The sequence below is a fragment of the Patagioenas fasciata genome, chromosome 1 (genome assembly GCF_037038585.1).
Source record: "Patagioenas fasciata isolate bPatFas1 chromosome 1, bPatFas1.hap1, whole genome shotgun sequence".
In the NCBI taxonomy this organism is placed as follows: Eukaryota; Metazoa; Chordata; class Aves; order Columbiformes; family Columbidae; genus Patagioenas; species Patagioenas fasciata.
The window spans coordinates 11431264-11438269 of record NC_092520.1 but is presented as its reverse complement, the minus strand read 5'-3'; positions in this window follow the sequence as shown (position 1 = coordinate 11438269).

Here is a 7006-nt window from a genome sequence, read left to right as displayed (position 1 = left end):
TTCCCCAATTTGCATTGAACAAAATAAAACATCAAAAAGACATTGAACTGAGTGGTGCAGAGATGTGCTGATGAAAGAGTGTAAGGTTTAGTGTATTAAATAAGGACTGCATATATCCGCATTAGTTTGACTCATTTTGGTTTTTCATTTTTCCTTGCTGTTTAGAGCCAATTAAAGTCTTGAGCCAGGTTCTCAGCTGGCATGAATCAGTCAAGTAAAATGAAATCAATGAAGCTACATTGATTCATATCCACAGAGGATCTAGTTCATTCATTGTTGTCAATTGAAAAGGTGTATTTGGCATAGCAGATTTTGGAATATAGGGCAGAAGTATTCACCATAAAAACATTTTCACAGTATGTCTCTGACCTACAAGAATGTAGTGGCATTGGAAATTTTATAGGTGTACCTGGCTTCCTGGCATATGAACAAATAAAACAAGGATAAGTACAGGACTGCAAATTAGAACTCAAGCACTCTCCAGTGTGACATTTTGCACTTCTACAACGTCTCTAAGTGTGCCTTCCACCAGAAAATTAAAAGGAAGAACCATTCAGCAGACAAATACATGCCAGTTTGCCTTCCTGATTTCTAAATGTTAAATTTTCTCTTTGCTCTGCACTACAAGAATGAATAGATTTCCAAAGTTTTGGTTCATATTAATGATCATAATGTGATAGTTTTGATGTAGATAAAATATCAACTGCTTTTTAGGATGTATTAATTTATATCCACAAGAGCTTCTTGTGGCAATACGCTAATCAAAAGGCATGTATTAGACGTGTATTTTTGTGCATGCTTTTTGCATTTCCAACAGTTAATTTGTATGGCCTTTTCTTACCTTTCTCTTCATACTTTTCATGATGTTCATTGTGTTATCTCCCATTCACATGGGGAAAAAAAATGTGAATCTCTCTTAAACTCAGTCTTTAGACTTGTGCTCATTATTCTGCTCTGAAACTTTCTTCTTTCTGCCATATCACTCCTGAGCTATGTGGCCTGTAAAACACATGGTCATCCAGAGGTTCTTCTGCTATGGATTCTTACAAGAACATTACAATATTTCATGTTGCTTCCTATCAATAATCCTTCTGGATCAACGTTTCCCAGGTCTGAATTTTGTCTCATGTCTGGTATTCATTCACTGCATTTTTTGGCAAATAAACAGAAACAAAAGATTCAATTTTAGGTCTATGAAATATATGTACTTACATATGGAATTAGAACTACATTTGTACCCTTTTCTGCTTCATGGATCTTGATTAGAAAAGAGGTGGTGAAGGTCCATCAGTGAGTGTGGAGAAATGCAGGTAGAAAAATTTGCAGTACATCCTAAGTTACAAGTGCACTTCAGAGAAATATTTGGATATAATGTTATGGAGATGTCATTGTATTCCTCAGAAACCACTTGCCAAATAAGCTAGAAAACAAGGAATGGATGAAAAGCTGACAGTGACCTAAAGAAACAAAGTGGATTGAGTCAGTTCTAAAGACCAAAAGGAGGTGGCTAACTGAAGGTGGTCTGTCCATGATGGACAGTCCTAAGTCTCAGAATGGATAGAAATTTGTTTTGTATAGCACCTAGGAATCTAGGGAAAACAAAACAAAGAAAACCAAAAAACAAACCAACCAAACAAAAAAAGCAAAAAACCAAAACAAACCCAGAAAAATTTTCCATCTGAGTATCATCAGTATATGGAAAAAACCTCAAGAGCCTGGACTTCGACACAAAGAAGCATAAAATAGGATGAAATCTTGCTTATCAGTAGCTCTGAATATTTGAGCTCTAATAATTTGTAGTAATTGTTTATTTGATATATCTTGCAGTTGTTTAAGTCACACCTTAGATGTCACTCCATTCGTGCTTAGAAGTGCAAGGATAAGCCAGAATAGCTATTTACCTTCACTGTAATGATTTCCTGGCCCATCTCCTTGAAGAACCATCCAGTCATTGGGCTAAAAGCCAACTCCCTTGGCTGGCTGTGGTAGTGATCTTGGAGGTGGTCCTCCTGCCTTTTTCCAACACGTGAAGTAAGATTATCAAATGAGACTTCCAGTTAATATCTTGAAAACAAATAAAAGGAGGTGGTTATAGTCACACGATTTAAGGTGTATAATGCATTGCCAAAAGCTGTTGCAAAAGCTAGACATTTGCATAAACGCCGGCTGTTTCAATGGATTGCATGGATAAATTCACGTAAAAAAACATATTCAAAGCTATTAAAAAGATATTATTTTTGGCTCTGGTACTTCCTGTATTACAGACTGTGATGTACTAGAAGAATATTCTGTGAAGTCGTGATAATAATTTTCCTGGCTTTTAACTCTTTCACAGGCATTTGCTCTGTCACTGTTGGAGACAGGGTGTAGGGCTATTTGGGACCTCAGTATGACCCAATACGTCTGTTGTTTTGTCTGTTGTCAGCTCACCTCATGGCAATGGTTTTCACTGTTCATACCCAGGGCTACACAGAGATGTGCAAAGGCCATGAATGAACTCCTGGCTGAGCTCTGCCCAATGGTTTGGAGAAGGGGAAGGGGCTGACAACAGGAAAACCTCTTGAGCTTTGTAGAAGACAATATCCCGGTGCCCCTTTTGACCTCCACTGCTGTGCTGTGGTAGATACCACCAGCAGCTGTCATTATTCAGGCTTTCTGCCTAATAAAACAGGAGTGTATTTTCGAGTCATATTAGTCTGTTTAAGACCCTATATTGATGGATGTTTATGTTTATTGTCCTGGTGCGGATATAAGAAGTCATGCAACCTTTCATTCACAATTTAGCTTGCTGTCTGATTAATTATACTTCTGTCAATTTTTTCTCACCATAGACATGTTTGTAGTATTGAGAATACCATGAAAAATGCCAATTAAAAAAACTCATGGATTTTTAACTGGAGATAGAGGAGCATTTTTACAATAAGCTTAGTTTTGAAAATTTCTGTAATTGCAGTTATGTCAGCATGTTCTTAAAAGGTTGCTTATATTACTTTGAAGAAGCGGAGATATGAACAGGATAAGATAAATGACTGACAACCACAGTGGTCAAACTCCTGTAGAGCAGAGATAGCAAAGGTAAAAGTGCAACATTCTGCCCCAATAAGTTATTTGCTCAGTTCACTAAAAACAACCTGGAAATACTACTGAAGACTTCTTAGAATTCCTTTTCTAAACAAAAAAGGATGAGTCTGGAAGGTATTCCAATCTGGTCCTTGGCTTAGTCTTTCCACTTGAACCACTTTTGCATCATGGATAACATTATGCAGCCCTGACCTGTCTTGGAATGGGTCCTGTCTTAAATCAGCATTAAAAGAGAGGAGAGCATTTGCTGAGATGACTGTTAGAGATGTCTAGAGCATCTCTTTATCCTTTATGTATAATGTAGCAATATGATAAAACAAAACAAACGCTTACAAAACCACCAGGAAGCAATTAAGTATCTGAAAACGGGCCAGCAGAAAGAACAATAACACAAAGCTGTGCAGTTCGCAGTGAATGCAAATCCTTTGAAGAAGAATACATATCCTTCTGTGATTGTAGGTATTCTCAGGCCACTTAACCCGATGGGAGCATGACCAGCTTGTTTTGCATGGGTGAACATGGCACTTCATGATGGTTTTACAGAGAAAAACTCTGAAGAGGATGTGCCTGGAATAAGATAGATGTGTCATTGAGCCATATTTACCACAAGAGCGTACTTGGTGCAGTCATCTGCAATGACCTGATTTCTTTACTGTGCTGCTTTCATTTTCCAGGTCTCTCAGTGAAGAAGAGCCTTTCCTAACTTGCCTCTTGTAATGTCTTGGTGGTAGAGAGAGATTCTTTTTCTTTGCTGTCTGAAGTAACATTGATGATCAATGAACATCTTGTCCACATGAACAGAATTGATTGACCTTGTGAACCTGTGCTGGGAACAGTTTCATGTTTATGAACTGCTTTGAAGAATCCTACTCAGTGCCCTCCTCATGGGCAAATCAAGCTGTACTTTTATAGCATCTAAGTTGTCTTGTGTTGCAAGTATTGCTAAAATCAGCTGTATTCACTCTAAAAATTATTTATCTGAATATTGCTAAATGGGTCCTGCTACACATAGAAAATGAGTGCAGTTTATGCCCGAAGAAACCTGGTAGCAGCTGGAAGCAAGAAACTAAATTTAGGGTCAAAAGGGTCCCTTAAAATTATCTGATTTCCTACATGAAATAGACTGCAACTTTTGTTTGACAGATTCCTCCATGAAGTCCATAATTTCTGGTTGATAAACCTGGAGACACATAGAAAGAAATATCCAGCTAAATCTCCTTCTTCAAATGCAATCTATTTGGGAAGAGGAAATTAATTTCTGATTAAGGAAAATCTTCCATCCTGGTAAGACTGGAACATTTCTGCTGTGGTTTCACATTTAGTGTCACATTAAGAACACTCCAGAATCTTTCTGGATCATATAGGCAAAGCTGCAGCTCTGTATTACATGCCTGGGAAACATTAGCCAGAGTGCGAGGACAGTGAACCTTCCCTTACTCTTGGCATGGATGAGACAACATCTGGAGTGCTGTGACCATGTTTGGGCTCCTCAGACAAGGAAGACATGGAAATTCTGGAGCAAACCCAGCAGAAGATCCTAAGAAGGTCATGGGGCTGGAGCATGGGATGTAAAAGGAGATGCTGAGAAAACTGGGCTTTTTCAGCTTTGAGACTAAGGGAGATCTTGTTGCTGTCTGCAGCTACCTAACGGTGTCAAACTCTTTTCAGAAGTGCACAGATATTGAGGTGCTTAGGACAAGGGTCAGCAGACACAAATTGGAATATGGGAAATTCTGATTAGATGTAAGGAAATATGCTAAAAGAGGTTTCCCAAACAGGTTGTCAAATCTCCATTCCTGTAGATGCTCTAGAGCTCATCTGTACGAGTTCCTGATAAACCTGATCAAACTTAACTCCAAGCAGGGGCTGGACTACACAACAGCCTGCAGAGGTTCTTTCCAACCTAAACTGTTCTATGATTCTGTGTTCATTCTGATATATGTGCTATGACCTCATAGACATGGTACATTTTTAAGTTCTGAGCTTCCTGACAGATGTCTGCTTGGGAATGAAAAGTTCAGTTTGCTGTTTCTGCAGAGACAGCTGAAAAGTTATATAAACACTCATACTAAATGGTCTCCCAACATCTCATAGTCCAAGAAATTACATATATATTTATATATGTGTATATATATATATATATGAAAGATATTTGTCACTTCAATACCAGTTCCTACTTGCACAAATTTGTAAAGTGATGGAATTCCTTCTGAATTTCCCAATTGCTAGGTGTAATCTTGGGTTGTGGTGGTTTCTATCCGATTTAATCTAGTTGAAACTCTTGGGAGACTGCAGAGGACAGATTAGAAATATTTATACAGACTGTGTCTACAAGCAAGAGATACTGCAAAAATAAAAATATTCACAAGTTTGGCAAGAGTTATTCTGAGAGTGACAGTAACACACTACAATAAAAGAAATGAACAGGACGAGAGAAGGAATGACTCATTAGCCTGGGTGTTAAGATAAAACCCCAAGTTGTGGAAGCTGAAGATCTAGCCTGACTGATACAAATAACAGAGCTATAGTTTTTTAGGACATACTTTGTGTGGAAAATCAATACCTACCTGAATTAATATCTGAACACAGTGTTTAAAGTCAGGTAGCATAAGCTACTCTCAAAACTATTATTGAACCCAGTGTTTATGAATCTGTTTTGTAATTTGGGAGAAGTGTTCAAACCTTCTTTGGAATAAGAAGTGGACTTGGACTTCTATACTTGGAACAAGTGTCATGTGCATTAGGGTAAAAGCTTCTCTACCCAAATTGTTTTCCTTTGTTGTTTTTGTTCTGTTTTCCCCTACTCAAACCTACTTGGTTGTTTCGACCTGAGTTCTCTATGGTCATGGTATGAAGGGACTGTGCTGTTTTGGTCAAGAGCATATTTACTAAAAAATGCCCCTGATTTTTGTGTTTGGTGTTGTGTTAGTGTGGCTGTATGGTGCTGGAGCTTTTACCTTCAGAGAGAGAATACGGCACTGGGCAGTGTGATTGCAAAGGCTGAATATCTTAGCCAGAAATTCTGGGTAGAGTGTGGAGACATGCTGAAGTATATACAGTTAAATGGTCACATATTAATGTGCAAGTACATGAGCACTATACACTCTGAGACATTTTGAACACTGAGATGTGAGAGGCTGAATGTATGGTGAGAAACTTAGATACCAAAGCCATGGGAGCCACTGGGGAAGATGCAAAAATAGCTTATGTAGATTACTGACCAGATTCAGCAACATGACCATGACGTAACTTCCACAGACAGATTTTCTGGAGTGAGCAGACTTCAGTCTAGGTAAATACCTTTCAATAGGGATTAAATGAATAAAAACAAAATGCCAAGTATTTGTTTCTGCAGCCAGAAAAGGAAGAATGTGCAGTGCCCTGATCAGCTACTCGCTTTGACTGATGGTCCTAGACTAGGCTCCTGGAACAAAGATGGAAAGTGTGCTCAGATTTAATTTCTCTTTATATTTACAATTCTCTTTGGTCCACAGGGTGACACTAGTGTGAAAGGAGGGGGAACTGAAGAGTCATTCCCTTTATTTTTAAAGTAACTACTCTTCGAAAAGGGAGATGTTGGGAGAGTGATGTATGTGCCTATATTTAGGAATTGATACCGTTATGGATGTTCTCGGATATTCAAATTGTCTGTATCAGGCTGATGTATATGATACCCTGGAGTGTCTCATCTGACTCTTAGACACACTCGTTTAGACACTTAAATTACTCTTTAGCAATCTAACTTAAGTCTACCATCAGAGTCCTCTGTGCACTCAGTGGAGAACGATGAAACAAGGTGGATAATTCTGTATAGCTACCATTCTCTTCCCTCTGATTACAGAGGGGAAGAAATAGGTTAAAACTGATCCTAAGCTTCCAGCTGGCTGCAGTTAAATGAGATTAAACTTGGTGCATTGGTGTGTAA